The sequence below is a fragment of the Camellia sinensis genome, chromosome 6 (genome assembly GCF_055761805.1).
Source record: "Camellia sinensis isolate YWXY chromosome 6, ASM5576180v1, whole genome shotgun sequence".
NCBI classification, from domain to species: domain Eukaryota; kingdom Viridiplantae; phylum Streptophyta; class Magnoliopsida; order Ericales; family Theaceae; genus Camellia; species Camellia sinensis.
In genome coordinates, this window is record NC_138966.1 from 62,648,916 (window position 1) to 62,664,097 (window position 15,182).

Here is a 15,182-nt window from a genome sequence, read left to right on the forward strand (position 1 = left end):
TTGCTAATCTTTTAGTCATTGTTCATGGTTGGTTTAGTGTATTTCTACTGGGCTGTGGCTCACCCTATATGGGAATATCATTTTCAGGTACAGGTAGCATGCCACCTCCAAGGACATAGCTTGGGAGGCTAGAGACGGACATACTTTTGTCGTTTTACTTTTGATGTATTACATGTAACTTCAAGCCAAGGGCTTAATGTGTAAACGAGTTAGTGCTCTTTTGTTGTAACCAAGTGTTAACTTGGAAAGCTGTAAGCCCGTAGGGCATTTTGTTTTTGATGTTAACATGTAATACTTATGTAATGAAACTCTAATGAATAAAAGAATGTGATCAGTTTATATGTCAATGCAAATTTTATTTGATGGGTTTAATGTTATTTTTTTGAGGGCGTTACAACTTGGTATCAGAGCGTACCGGGTTCGAATACTTTGGGTACATGGGAAGTGATTAGGATCACAATGGGTTTGTCTCTCTTGATAGAGACTTTGATGTAGTGTCACATGCTATGTGTTTAAAGTGATAACATGCTTATGTGACTATGTGGGTATGGGATTTAGTTTCTAGGATGTTGATTGGATCCTTGAGTTTCTGGGAGTCTTGTTGGAAAAGCACTTGATCAATGCTGTTTCTAACTGGAACTCTAGTAATGCCTCGGGACTATCATTATCCGGAAATGAAATTCGTAAGTGCTTATGTGTTTATGTGCTTATGTGGAGTGAATTACAGTTGTCCATGCATTAGGACATGAGTGTTTAGTTTCGGCACATTTATGAATGTGCTAATGTTCTGTTTTACCTTTATTAGGATGTCAGGACGAGGAAGAGGTGCTAGGCGTGGTAGACCTGCGAGGCAGGAAGCACCGTTACCGGGTGAGATTTCGGCAGTGCAGGAGGGAGTTGGCCAGGCCAATGTGGCCGAGCCAGCAGGTCAGCAGGCCATGGGTGCCTTGGCCAGAGAGATAGCAAGAGCTTTGGGTATTCTTAGAGCTAGGAATCAGGCCGCTGAGGCAGGGCCTTCTTTCTTGAAGAGGGAGTTCTTCCGGTCTAATCCGGATGAGTTTATCGGGGATCCGAAGGAGCCACTGAAGGCTGATGAGTGGCTAGAGCAAATGAGTAAGACGTTCGAGATGCTTGGCATCGAGGACGGAGCACTGAAAGTGACCTTAGCATCCTTCCAGCTGAAGGGAGATGCGGGTCAGTGCTGGAAGTACGAGAAGGCTCGTGTTGGTGGTACTTGGGAGGCATTTGTGAATGCTTTTCAGGAGAGGTTTTTGTCTGCAGCAGCTAGGGAGAAGCTGAGGGACCAGTTTAGCCGGCTTAAACAGCAGGGCTTGTCTGTGGCCGAGTTTGAGGCTACTTTTACCAGTCTGTCCAGGTTTGCACCTGAACTGGTGGCGTCTGAGGAACGCCGTTGCTATGAGTTTGAGCGGAAGTTGAGGCGGGGCCTCAAGTTGAGAGTTAGTGGGTCTTACATCCGGGAGTATAGACACCTGGTAGATGCAGCTGCTCATATGGAAATTATGATGCAGGAAGAGGAGGACGAGCAGAGGGGTTCCAAGAGGGGCCAAGATGGCCAGGGCGATGGTAGGAAGCAGAAGGGTTATAACCCTCAGCAGTCGCAGGGTGGTGTTGCTAGATCGACCTTCCCAGTGCCGAGTGCGGGCTCCGGGGGAGGTGGTCAGGGGGAATTCACCTGTTACAAGTGTGGCCAGCTGGGTCACAAGGCTTCTGTTTGCCCGCAGAAGGGTGGGGGTCAGAGAGCTGCTTCTTCTTCAGCTAGACCGCAGAGTCAGAGTTTGGGCAGGGGGCAGCCCTTGTCTTGTTATCAATGTGGACAGCCTGGGCACCTGAAGAGGTTTTGCCCACAGTTGAGTGCCACTTCGGGAGCGTCTGGTTCTAGGCAGACGCAGGGTTTTCAGCCAGCTCAGTCTGTGCAGGCCTCGAGGGCCAATCCGGGAGTTTCGTCATCCCAGTCTGTGCAGCAGTCTTTTGCTCCGAGAGGTGAGCAGGTAGACCCGGGGCCTACGGGGCGCGTGTATGCTGTTACCGCGCAGGATTTGGTACTGGCTCCATCGGTAGTGAGAGGTACTTTTCTGTTTTGCAACTTGGTTGCTAATGTGTTGATAGACACGGGTGCATCTCATTCTTTTGTATCTGCTGCATTTGCATCTGTTTTGGAGTTGGAGTTAGCACAGTTAGCATCTCCTATTTGTGTGGTATCGCCTTTGGGTGGTGAGTTGATCCTGAAACAGGGTGTTAGAGGATGTGATATAGAAGTCGCCGATTATAGGCTTCCTTTTTCGTTTGTTGTCATGCCCATGAGGGGTTTTGATGTTATTTTGGGTATGGACTGGTTATCGTCATACCGGGCTGTTATTGATTGCTACCGCCAGAGGGTCACATTATGTACCTTGAGCGGGGAGTGGTTTCATTTCTTGGGAGACTGGGTTGGTAGTGTTTTGCCACCGGGGTATGATTCGCGAGGGCGAAGTGAGCTTAGTAGTCTACTTGCTAGCTTGGAGAGTAGTGAGTGTGATGAGACACAGATTGTGTTGCCGAGGGTGGTTTGTGAGTATTCGGATGTCTTTCCCGAAGATCTTGTTAGTTTGCCACCTTATCGTGAGATAGAGTTCTCTATTGATTTAGTGCCCGGCACGGCGCCGATTTCTATGGCACCTTACCGTTTTGCTCCAGCAGAGTTGGTTGAGTTGAAAGTTCAGCTCCAGGAATTGCTCGATAAGGGCTTTGTTCGCCCTAGTGTTTCGCCGTGGGGAGCACCGGCTCTCTTTGTTAAAAAGAAAGATGGTGCCTTGAGATTGTGTATTGACTACCAGAAGTTGAATCGGGCTACGGTTAAGAATAAGTACCCTATGCCCCGTATAGATGACCTGTTTGACCAGTTGAAGGGTTCCCATTGTTTCTCTAAGATAGACTTGAGATCGGGTTACCACCAGTTGAGGGTCAGGGAAGAGGATATTCCTAAGACAGCATTCCGTACGCGGTATGGCCATTATGAGTTTTTGGTGATGCCATTTGGGCTTACCAATGCACCGGCAGTCTTTATGGACTTGATGAACCGGATTTTCCGGGAGTTCTTAGACCGATTTGTGGTCGTCTTCGTAGACGACATCCTTATCTATTCGCCTTCTGAGGAGGAGCCCGAGGCACACTTGAGAGTGGTGCTTGAGTTACTTAGAGCCCATAGGCTGTATGCCAAGTTTGGGAAGTGTGAGTTCTGGTTGAGGGAAGTTAAATTCTTAGGCCATGTGGTATCCGGGGAAGGGGTGTCTGTTGATACATCCAAGGTTGAAGCAGTGCAAGATTGGGCACAGCCTAAGAGTGTGTTTGAGATCCGCAGTTTTCTGGGCTTAGCTGGGTATTACCGTCGGTTTGTGAAAGATTTCTCCAGGTTAGCGTCACCGTTGACTAGACTGACTCGGAAGGGAGTCAAGTTTGTGTGGAGTGAGACTTGTGAAAAGTCATTCCAAGAGCTGAAAGTTAGATTGACCACCGCTCCGGTATTGATTATTCCGGAGAGAGGTTTGGGTTATGCGGTTTATTGTGATGCCTCACGAGAGGGTTTGGGTTGTGTGTTGATGCAAGAGGGGAAAGTGGTAGTTTATGGCTCACGTCAGTTGAAAATACACGAGAAGAATTACCCCACTCACGACCTAGAGTTAGCAGCAGTGATCTTTGCCTTGAAAATCTGGAGGCACTACCTTTATGGTGAGAAGTTCGAGGTGTTCTCGGACCACAAGAGTTTGAAGTATCTGTTTACACAGAGAGACTTGAATTTGAGGCAGAGGAGATGGATGGAGTTCATCGAGGATTATGATTTTGAGTTGCATTATCATCCGGGAAAGGCCAATGTTGTGGCCGATGCCCTTAGTAGGAAATCCATTAGTGATGTAGCTTGTATAGCCATCCGGGAATGGGAGATGTTGGGAGCACTTTGCTACTGGGCGAATCTGTTGAGGCTGCGGCCTTGTTTTCTGTTGTTGCGCAACCTACACTTGTGACTAGAGTGTTAGAGGCACAGAGAGGTGACCTTGAGGTAGAATCCCTCCGAGAGAAGATCTCCAGTGGGAAGGTGGAGAAGGGTTTGTCAGTGTATCCCGACCTGAGTGTGAGATACCGAGACCGTTTGTTTGTACCGGAGTCTTGCCGTGAGGAAGTACTCCGAGAGTTTCATCATTCGCGCCTTGCGGTGCATCCGGGAGGTACTAAAATGTATCAGGATTTGGGTCGCCAGTTTTGGTGGCGAGGTATGAAGAGAGATGTGGCGGATTTCGTATCGAAGTGCCTTACTTGCCAGCAAGTGAAGGCCGAGCATCAGAAGCCAGCGGGTTTGTTGCAACCCTTGCCTATTGCCGAGTGGAAGTGGGAGCATGTCACTATGGACTTCGTTGTAGGTCTTCCGAGGACTCAGCGGGGTAGTGATGCTATTTGGGTGGTTGTAGACCGGTTCACTAAGTCGGCGCACTTTATTCCTATGCGCGTGAGAGATTCGGTGGATCATCTTGCCGATTTGTATATTCGGGATGTAGTGAGACTGCACGGGGTCCCAGTGACGATCGTCTCAGATAGAGATCCTCGTTTTACTGCTAGGTTGTGGCAGAGTTTGCAGAGTGCCTTGGGCACTAAGTTGACCTTTAGTACGGCCTATCATCCTCAGACTGACGGGCAGTCCGAGCGTACTATTCAGATCCTCGAGGATATGCTTCGGGGTTGTGTCCTGGACTTCAGTGGGACGTGGGAGAGGCACTTACCCTTGGTAGAGTTTGCCTACAACAACAGTTTTCAGTCTAGCATCGGTATGGCACCGTTTGAGGCTTTGTATGGCCGACCGTGTAGGTCTCCAGTTTGTTGGGCCGAGGTGGGTGATGCACCTTTGTTGGGTCCGGAGTTGGTTAGGGAGACGACGGAGAAAGTTGAGCTTATCCGTAGGAGGCTTGTTACAGCCCAGAGTCGGCAGAAATCTTATGCTGACCGTCGGAGGAGGCCTTTGGCGTTTGAGGTAGGTGATCATGTCTTTCTGAAGATATCACCTAGGCGAGGTTTGATGAGGTTTGGAAAGAGTGGGAAGTTATCCCCTCGGTTTATTGGTCCTTTTGAGATCCTTGAGAGGATTGGCGAGGTTGCTTATCGGTTAGCCTTACCGCCGCAGTTGTCCGGAGTGCATGACGTGTTTCATGTGAGTATGCTTCGAAAGTATGAGCCAGATCCATCACATGTGTTGGATTGGACCGATTTTGAGGTAGATGAGGATGCCTCGTACGAGGAGAGACCGGTTCGGGTCTTGGATAGGCGGGATCAGGTCCTGCGTGGCAAGACCATTCCTTTGGTGAAAGTCTTGTGGAAACATCACAGAGTGGAGGAGGCCACTTGGGAACGTGAGTTGGAAGTCCGCGAGAAATATCCGGACTTGTTTGTTGATATGTAATCTTGTATTTAGAATTTAAATAATTGTTGAACTTAAGAGCTTTTATATATGTCTTAAGTTGTGAAACATTGAAAATGTTTTGGTTTATTGGAAATATGTTTTGGAACTTGCCTCATATGGAAGTTGAATGTAACATTGTATATGTTGAATATATTGTTGAAATTGGAAAGATAGTGCATGATGTTGATGCATGTTGGAAGTACATATGTTGTTTACATATTATGAAATGTCTCTTGTTAAAGGGATGGGATGACCGGTAATGGGTCGAATTGTTGAATGTTAAAGTGTAACATTGTTTAAAATAAAGAAAAACTTGTTTTTGAAAACTGGTGCTTAATTTCGGGGACGAAATTCTTTAAGGGGGGAAGGTTATAGCGATCCCGGATTTACCCTTGTTATACCGTGATCCGGACATGTGTCCGTGGATGTTGGTAGTTGTTTATTATTTTGTTTACATCCTTTTTACTTCGTAATTGAGTTATAGGATGTGTTGGGCAGGTTTGTTACAGGTTGGTTGAGTTTAGAAACCAGAACTAGTTGCCCAGATGTTGGCCTGTACGCTCGAGCGGGGCTTTGGGCGCTCGAGCGGGGAATACATCCATCCAGTATTTCCTGTGCAGTGTTGTACGATCGAGCGTGGTATTGGCCGCTCGAGCGGGGTTGTGTGAGTGCCGCTCGAGCGGGGAGTTGGAAGCTCGAGCGGAGACCTGGTTCTGTCGAGATGCTGGGAGAGTGCATCCGGCGCTCGAGCGAGAGTTTGGCCGCTCGAGCGGGAGTTTGTGAGTGACGCTCGAGCGGGGTGTTTTACGCTCGAGCGGAAGACTGGGTTTAAGTCCCGAAATTGTGACTTTTCAAATCACTTTTTACTTTCTCTTCTCTCTCTTACTTTTCCAAAAACACCATTGTTGAGCCTCTCACTCTAGACTCTACCTTCTCTCTAGGTTTTGATCTAGTAGGAGTGATTTGCTCACCTTTGGCCTTTACAAAAAAGTTGTTGATCGTCGAGGGCTTCATTTTAATCTGAAAATCTCGGGTTTTGGAGCACGTTGAGTTTTGTCGTCTTCTCCTTTGGGACTCCGAATTTGAGGTAGGGATATCCTACTCCTCTCTATGGATTTTGTCTTTAAATTTTAGTATTTTGAGATGTTGGGGTTGGTTTGGTAATTTTGTGAAAGTTTGGGGCTTTTGTGTAATTTTACAAAGGTTGGGGTTTTATCTATAATAAACCTAGATGCATGTTTGGCATGGAGAAATGATATAAATGTTGAATCATTGTTGAAAATGGAACCTTAAGGGTTGAAATGTTAATTATGGTAATTGACCTAATTACATGGTTTGATTAATTGGGTTAATTAATCGTGAGAAATGAAGTTATGAAATGGAAATGTTGAGATTGGGAATGTATGGGGTTAAAGGGTGTAGTTGAATTATTCATCACTCACCGAATTGAAATGTTGATAATTATCCATTTGTGCATTTATTTTCTGTTTAGAAATATCTGCTTTGGGCTATCGGTGGTGGATAGTCGTGATTGTTGTAGACAATGCATGAGGATTAGGCAAACGAAAACTAATCAATGGAATGTGTCATGGAATTTGACGATTGATAGAATACATTAATTGTATGTATTGAATGATGGTATATAGAACCAATATGTTTGTATACGTTATGCGTAGAGGAGGAGATGGGGGATGTACTCCGCGGTTTAGGGGAAGATAGGGGATGTACCTCTAAACCGGATAGTGTTGGGAGAAGATAGGGGATGAACTCCGTAGATACAGCTCATATGCTTGTCTAGAGAAGTGAAGATAGAGCTCATATGCTTATCTTTGTGAAGTGTAGATATAACTCATATGCTTATCTGTGAATGTGGATATTGTTGTTATACATATCTGTTGGTTATGTGGATATAGCTTATAAGCTTATCCGAATATGGGATATAGTTTTTATACATATCTGTTGAAATGATGATAGAGCTAACATGCTTATCTGTTGAAAAAGGGAAAATGAAAAGTAACTTGGGCTCATAAGTCGGATGACATAAATATGTGATTTATGTGAATGTACCAGTGTTGGCCATCTATCAATTGCTAATCTTTTAGTCATTGTTCATGGTTAGTTTAGTGTATTTCTACTGGGCTGTGGCTCACCCTATATGGGAATATCATTTTCAGGTACAGGTAGCATGCCACCTCCAAGGACATAGCTTGGGAGGCTAGAGACGAACATACTTTTGTCGTTTTACTTTTGATGTATTACATGTAACTTCAAGCCAAGGGCTTAATGTGTAAACGAGTTAGTGCTCTTTTGTTGTAACCAAGTGTTAACTTGGAAAGCTGTAAGCCCGTAGGGCATTTTGTTTTTGATGTTAACATGTAATACTTATGTAATGAAACTCTAATGAATAAAAGAATGTGATCAGTTTATATGTCAATGCAAATTTTATTTGATGGGTTTAATGTTATTTTTTTGAGGGCGTTACAATAAAACTTTGGCCCAGTTTTCTAATATAACTATATAAATAAATTAATCCCTAATTAAATTACACTCTATCGTATACCAACAGAAAATTCATTATTTATTTTGCTACCACACCCATTATTATTATTATTATTATTATTATTATTATTATTATTATTATTATTATTATTATTATTATTATTATTATTATTATTATTATTATTATTTATTTATTTACTCATACTTTTATATTTATTTATTTACAATCTTTAATTTTAATTTGGCCCAACTAATATTATAATTTCATATTTCTATTAATTTGGCTCCAAATAATAATCCCTAATTAATACTATATTTTATAATCCAATGCAAAATGAGATTCTGTATTTATTATTATTATTTATTTAATAATATATCATCACATACAACCATAATATTAATATAAAATTTAAGGGATAACTTAAATTTTTGGGTTGTTATGACTGTAAAATGAAATTGAAATGGAAATGTCTAAACTTTTCACATTGATGCCCCAACTTTATATGAAAAAAATGAACCTACCTTTCAGGGTAAACACCAAGAATATGGAAAAAATGAACCTACCTTTCACGATAAAAGTCACTCCCTCTCTAAAGTTTTGTAACAATCTCTACATCTCTATCTTTTTTCCCAAGAATTACAATGGATCAAAAAGCTCTTTTTTCTCAACAACCACAACAATCCAAAAAATGCTCAAAATTTCTTGGTTTCTTCTATCCATTTTCGGCAGCTGAGGCGAGATTTCGATCCAACACGTGGCCTGTAACGCCCTCAAAATAATACATATAAACCCAACATTCATGATATTCTTAAACAAGCGAATAAAACATATTTCCATACATCAGAGTATTCTTACAAAAGTAATACATGTTGACAACAAAAGTAAATGCCCTGTAGGTTTACAGCTTTTCAAGTCAACACTTGGTTATAACAAAAGAAGAGTTCTAACTCTCTACACAAATAAGCCCTTGGCTTGAATTTACATGTATCACCAAAAATAACAAAATAACAAAAGAGTCTTCAACTCCCAAGACCGTCCGAGCTACGTCCTTGGAGGTGGCATAACACCTGAACTTGAAAATGATGTCCCATATAGGGTGAGCCAACGCCCAGCAGAGATATGCTAAACATAATATGAGCTATAACTAAAACATTGGCATTTGATAAATGTTTAACTCTATAAACAAACATACATCTCTTTCCATTTCATTATCCAAACCAATTCATAGCTATGGTTCCCTATTCAGCCAGACAGTTCATATTGAGCCTACAACTCATATTAACAATACTTCAATTCAATTTCAAGTGAGCCTACAACTCATATTAACAATACTTCAATTCAATTTCAAGTGAGCCTACAACTCATATTAACAATACTTCAATACAATTTCAAGTGAGCCAACAACTCATATTAGCAATACTTCAATTCAATTTCAAGCGAGCCTACAACTCATACTAGCAATACTTCAATTCATCTACATTATGCAAACGCAATCAGGATTTTGGGACTTTCACCCTAGACACTCCGGCCAACTTAATTATAACTGGAGTCCATCCCCTATCTCCTCCCAAACCGTGGAGTACATCCCTTATCTTCTCTCACACCACATACATACACAATGTATTTAAACACTTAGCATATACAATGATCGAGCAAAGCACATATTCAATGTGTTATTCCATCCGTCATATTCAATGACATACTCATATGATTAGTTTTAATTCACCTAATCATCATACAGTGTCTACAACAGTTAAGACTATCCTCCACCGATAGCCTAAAACAATTATTTCTAAACAGATAATAAATTATAACACAGATAAATCATCTATAATTTCAAAGGTGAGTGATTAATTAATCCAACTCCACCATTTAATCTCATAACTACCCAATTTCATTATTTCCAACTCAATTTCATGTTTTCATAACTTTTCCAAATTAATTATACAAATTAATTCATAACATAAATTAGGGCTTTTCTCTCCCCTTTTCTCAACATTGACCCAAAGGTCCAAATATCATCAATAAAAATCAATAACCTCATTTTAAGACCCAGGATACACATTTATGGGTTAAAAGAACAAAACCCCTCTTTAGACATTTGAAACCCTAACACCCAAAATTTTCCAATTTCAACATTTAATCAAAATGACTACCAGTTTATGTCAAAGACCATAAATATGAGTAGTAATCCCTACCTCAAATTTCGGACCTCAATGGAGAAGATGAAGAAATTCGAAGGTGCTTCAAACCCAAAGATTTTTGGATCAAAATGTAGCCCACACCAAGCTCTGTAACGCCTTCAAAATAAACCCAAAAACAGGCATCCATGATACAAGAAAGAGATATCACATTTCATAAATCAAAGTATTCTCACAGAATGTATTACATGTTAACAACAAAAATAAATGCCCTACGGGCTTACAACTTTCCAAGTCAACACTTGGTTACAAAAAGGAGAGTACTAACTTTACACAAAATAAGCCCTTGGCTTGGTATACATGTAATACAAAAAGTAATCAAAAGGTCTCTCAGCCACTAAGCCTCCCAAGCTACGTCCTTGGAGGTGGCATGTCACCTGCACCTGAAAATGATGTCCCAAATAGGGTGAGCCAACGCCTAGTAGAGATATGCTAAACATAATATGAACAATGACTAAAACATGAGCATTCGATAAATGTTAACACTGGTCAATCAACTTACAACACAATCCAATCCCATGACAAATATGTCCATGTTCATTTTACTTAACAAATTTCGATTTATAAACAAGGCTTAAAACCTGGCCAAACAATTCCCATGAGACTACGGCTCATGTTAAAAACCTTACCAATATCAACAACTCAAATGAATTAAAATTCATAACAAACACTTCCTTACTTCATAATAAATACACATATTTGTTGTATCAATATCATATTAAGACACTTCCATACTTCACAATAGATACACAGATTTGCTGTATCAATAGAGTCCATCCCCTATCTCCTTCCAAATAATATCCGGTTTAGGAGTCCATCCCCTATCTCCTCCTAAATCGTGGAGTACATCCCATATCTCCTCCCACACAAACAATGTATATAAACAATTATCATATACACGATCAATCAATACACGGATTCGATGTATTATTCCAACCGTCATATTCAATGACATATTCAATAGATTAGTTTTAATTCACCTAATCATCATGCAGTGTCTAGAACAATCACGACTATCCTCCACCGATAGTCCAAAGCAATTATTTATAAACAGATAATAAATGCATCAACAGATAAATTATCAATATTTTCAAAAGTGAGTGATTAATCAATCCAACTCCACCATTCTTTCTCATAACTTCCCAATTCCACTATTTCACAATGAAAGTCATTAATTACACTAATGGCCCAAAAAAACTCAAATATGGCATTTTCCCCCATTTCTCTCAATATTGACCCAAAGGTCCAAATATCATCAATAGACCTCAATAACTCCATTTCAAGGCTCAAATACATATATGTAGTTCAATGGAACAAAAAACTGTCTTTTTATATTTTAAGGTTTGAAACCCTAACTCCTAAACTTTCCCAACTACAACATTACATCAAAATGAACACAAGTTTATGTCAAAGACCATAAATATGAGTAATTATCCCTACCTCAAATTCGGAACCCAAAGGAGAAGGTGAAGAAAATCGAAAGTGCTCCAAATTCCAAGATTTTCGGATTGATAGGTAGCCCAAGCCAAGCTCTACACTTTTTGCAAAGGAACTAAGGTAGAAGATCACTCAAACTAGATCAAACCTTAGAGAGAAGGTGAAATTTAGTGAGAGAAGCTCTCTAATGGTGGTTTTGAAAAGTAAGAGAGAGAGAGAGAGAGAGAGTGTGTGTGTGTAAAAAGTGATCTAAAATGACCCAGCCGCCAACTGATATACGTATGACCCGCTCGAGCGGAGAATAGGACGCTCGAGCGTCAAGCACAAAAACTAGACCCGCTCGAGCGCAATAATACCCGCTCGAGCGCCATGACACAACTGCAAAACTCCACCCACTCGAGCGTAGATTACACTCTTCCAGTACTTTTACAGACATCGAACACTCGCTCGAGCTCGACCAGCTCGAGCATAAAGAAATCCGCTCGAGCGTGAAAAACACATCTGCAGTATTTTTGTAGACGGACAAACTACTGAAGGTATGCAAACTCTGCTCGAGCGCAAGAACACTCGCTCGAGCGGATCACCAAAAATCTGGGCAACGAGAGTTGGGACAAAAGCTCAACCAATCTGTTCGAAACATACCCAAGACAATTCTAAACTCAAACACAAAGAGTTAGAGGACGGAAATGAAATACAGACAACAACAACTATCAACGGAACCGAGTCTGGAATACAGTAAACATGAGAGGGAAAACCGGGATCGCTATAAGCTCTATACTTTTTACAAAGGAACTAGGGTAGAAGATTACTAAAACTAGATGATTTCCAAGAGAGAAGATGTATTCTAGAGAGAGGAGCTGTCAAATGAAGTTTTTGAAAAGCTAGAGAGAAAGAGAGAAGGTCGAAAAGTGACCAAAAATGGCTTCTCACAGACTGATATAATACACAGTACGCTCTAGCGTGGAACGCCCTGCTCGAGCGTTAGACACAGACTCACGCTCGAGCGTGAAAAGCGCCGCTCGAGCGTCGATTGCACACTTCTAGAAGTTCTGCAGATGAGGGTCCCTGCACGAGCATGAAAGTGGACGCTCGAGCGTCTGATAACCTGCAGGGAAAAAATACTAAGGGTTGAATAATCACGCTCGAGCGTCAAAATGCCCGCTCGAGCGGAGGAACAAAAGCAAAGGGCCCGCTCGAGCGTCAAAAGCCCCGCTCGAGCGTGAAGGGCAAAATCTAGGCATCAACTCTTGGTTTCCAAACATAACCAACTTGTTTCAAACCTACCTAACACAACCCAAGACTCGAATACAAGAGTAAAGGATGAGAAATAGAATAAGACAACAACCAACATCCACGGACCCGAGCCTGGCATACAATTAAACAAAGAAGGGAAAACCGGGATTGCTATATAATTTATATGGATTTATACTTATCTTTAATAAATATTTAAGATAATTACACTTTGGCCCAGTTTTCTAATATAACTATATAAATAAATTAATTCTTAATTAAATTACACTCTATCGTATACTAACAGAAAATTAATTATTTATTTTACTACCACACCCATTATTATTATTATTATTATTGTTGTTGTTGTTGTTGTTGTTGTTGTTGTTGTTGTTATCAGTATTATTATTTATTTAGTCGTACTTTTATATTTATTTATTTACTATCTTCAACTTTAATTTGGCCCAACTAGTATTATAATTCCATATTTCTATTAATTTGGCCCCAGATAATAATCCCCAATTCATTCCATATTTGATAATCCAATGCCAAATGTGATTCTGTACTTATTATTATTTATTTCATAATATATCATCACAAACAACCATAATACGAGTATAAAATTTAAGGGACAACTTAAATTTTTGGTTTGTTACAACTGTAAAGATTTGGCTCTATGAACTGCTTGCTTTTCTATGGAGAGTTACTAGTGAAGGAAATGAAGTTGAAATGGAAATGTCAAAACTTTCTACATTGATACCCCAAATTTATATGGAAAAAATGAACCTACCTTTAAGGGTAAACGCCAAGAATATGGAAAAAATAAACCTACCTTTCACGATAAAAGCCACTCCCTCTCTAAAACTGTGTAACAATCTCCACATCTTTGTCTTTTTTCCCAAGAATCACAATGGATCAGAAAGTTTTTTTTTCTCAACAACCATCACAATCCAAAAAATCCACAAAATTTTCTCAGTTCCTTCGATCCATTTTCGATAACTAAGGCAGGATTTTGATCCAACACGTGGCCGGCACGAATCCTTCCACAGATTTGATCATAATTTATATGGATTTATACTTATCTTTAGTAAATATTTAAGATAATTATACTTTGGCCCAGTTTTTTTAATAAAACTATATAAATAAATTAATCCCTAATTAAATTACACTCTATTGTATACCAACAGAAAATTATTTATTTATTTTACTACCGCACCCATTATTATTATTATTATTATTATTATTATTATTATTATTATTATTATTATTATTATTATTTATTTATTTATTTATTCATACTTTTATATTTATTTATTTACTATCTCTAACTTGAATTTGGCCCAATTAATATTATAATTCCATATTTCTATTAATTTGGCCCCAAATAATAATCCCTAATTAATCCTATATTTGATAATCCAATCCAGTATAGATTTTGTATTTATTATTATTTATTTAATAATATATCATCACATACAACCATAATACTAGTATAAAATTTAAGAGACAACTTAAATTTTCGGGTTGTTACAACTGAAAAGATTAGGCTCTATGAATTGCTTGCTTTTCTATGGAGAGTTACTAGTGAAGGAAATGAAATTGAAATGGAAATGTCAAAATTTTCCACATTGATACCCCAACTTTATATGGAAAAAATGAACCTACCTTTCAGGGTAAACGCCAAGAATATGGAAAAAATAAACCTACCTTTCACGATAAAAACCACTCCCTCTCCAAATTTGTGAAACAATCTCTACATCTCTATCTTTTTTCCCAAGAATTACAATGGATCAAAAAGTTCTTTTTTCTCAACAACCACCACAATTCAAAAAATCCTCAAAATTTTCTCGGTTTCTTCAATCCATTTTTGGCAGCTGAGGCGAGATTTCGATCCAACACGTGGCCAGCGCGAAACCTCCCACAGATTTCATCATAATGTATATGGATTTATACTTATCTTTAATAAATATTTAAGATAATTACAATTTGGCCCAGTTTTCAAATATAACTATATAAATAAATTAATCCCTAATTAAATTACACTCTATCGTATACCAACAGAAAATTAATTATTTATTTTACTACCACACCCATTATTATTATTATTATTATTGTTGTTGTTGTTGTTGTTGTTGTTGTTGTTGTTATCAATATTGTTATTTATTTACTCATACTTTTATATTTATTTATTTACTATCTTTAACTTTAATTTGACCCAACTAGTATTATAATTCCATATTTCTGTTAATTTTGGCCCCAAATATTAATCCCTAATTAATCCCATATTTGATAATCCAATGCCAAATTTGATTCTGTATTTATTATTATTTATTTAATAATATATCATCACATACAACCATAGTACTAGTAT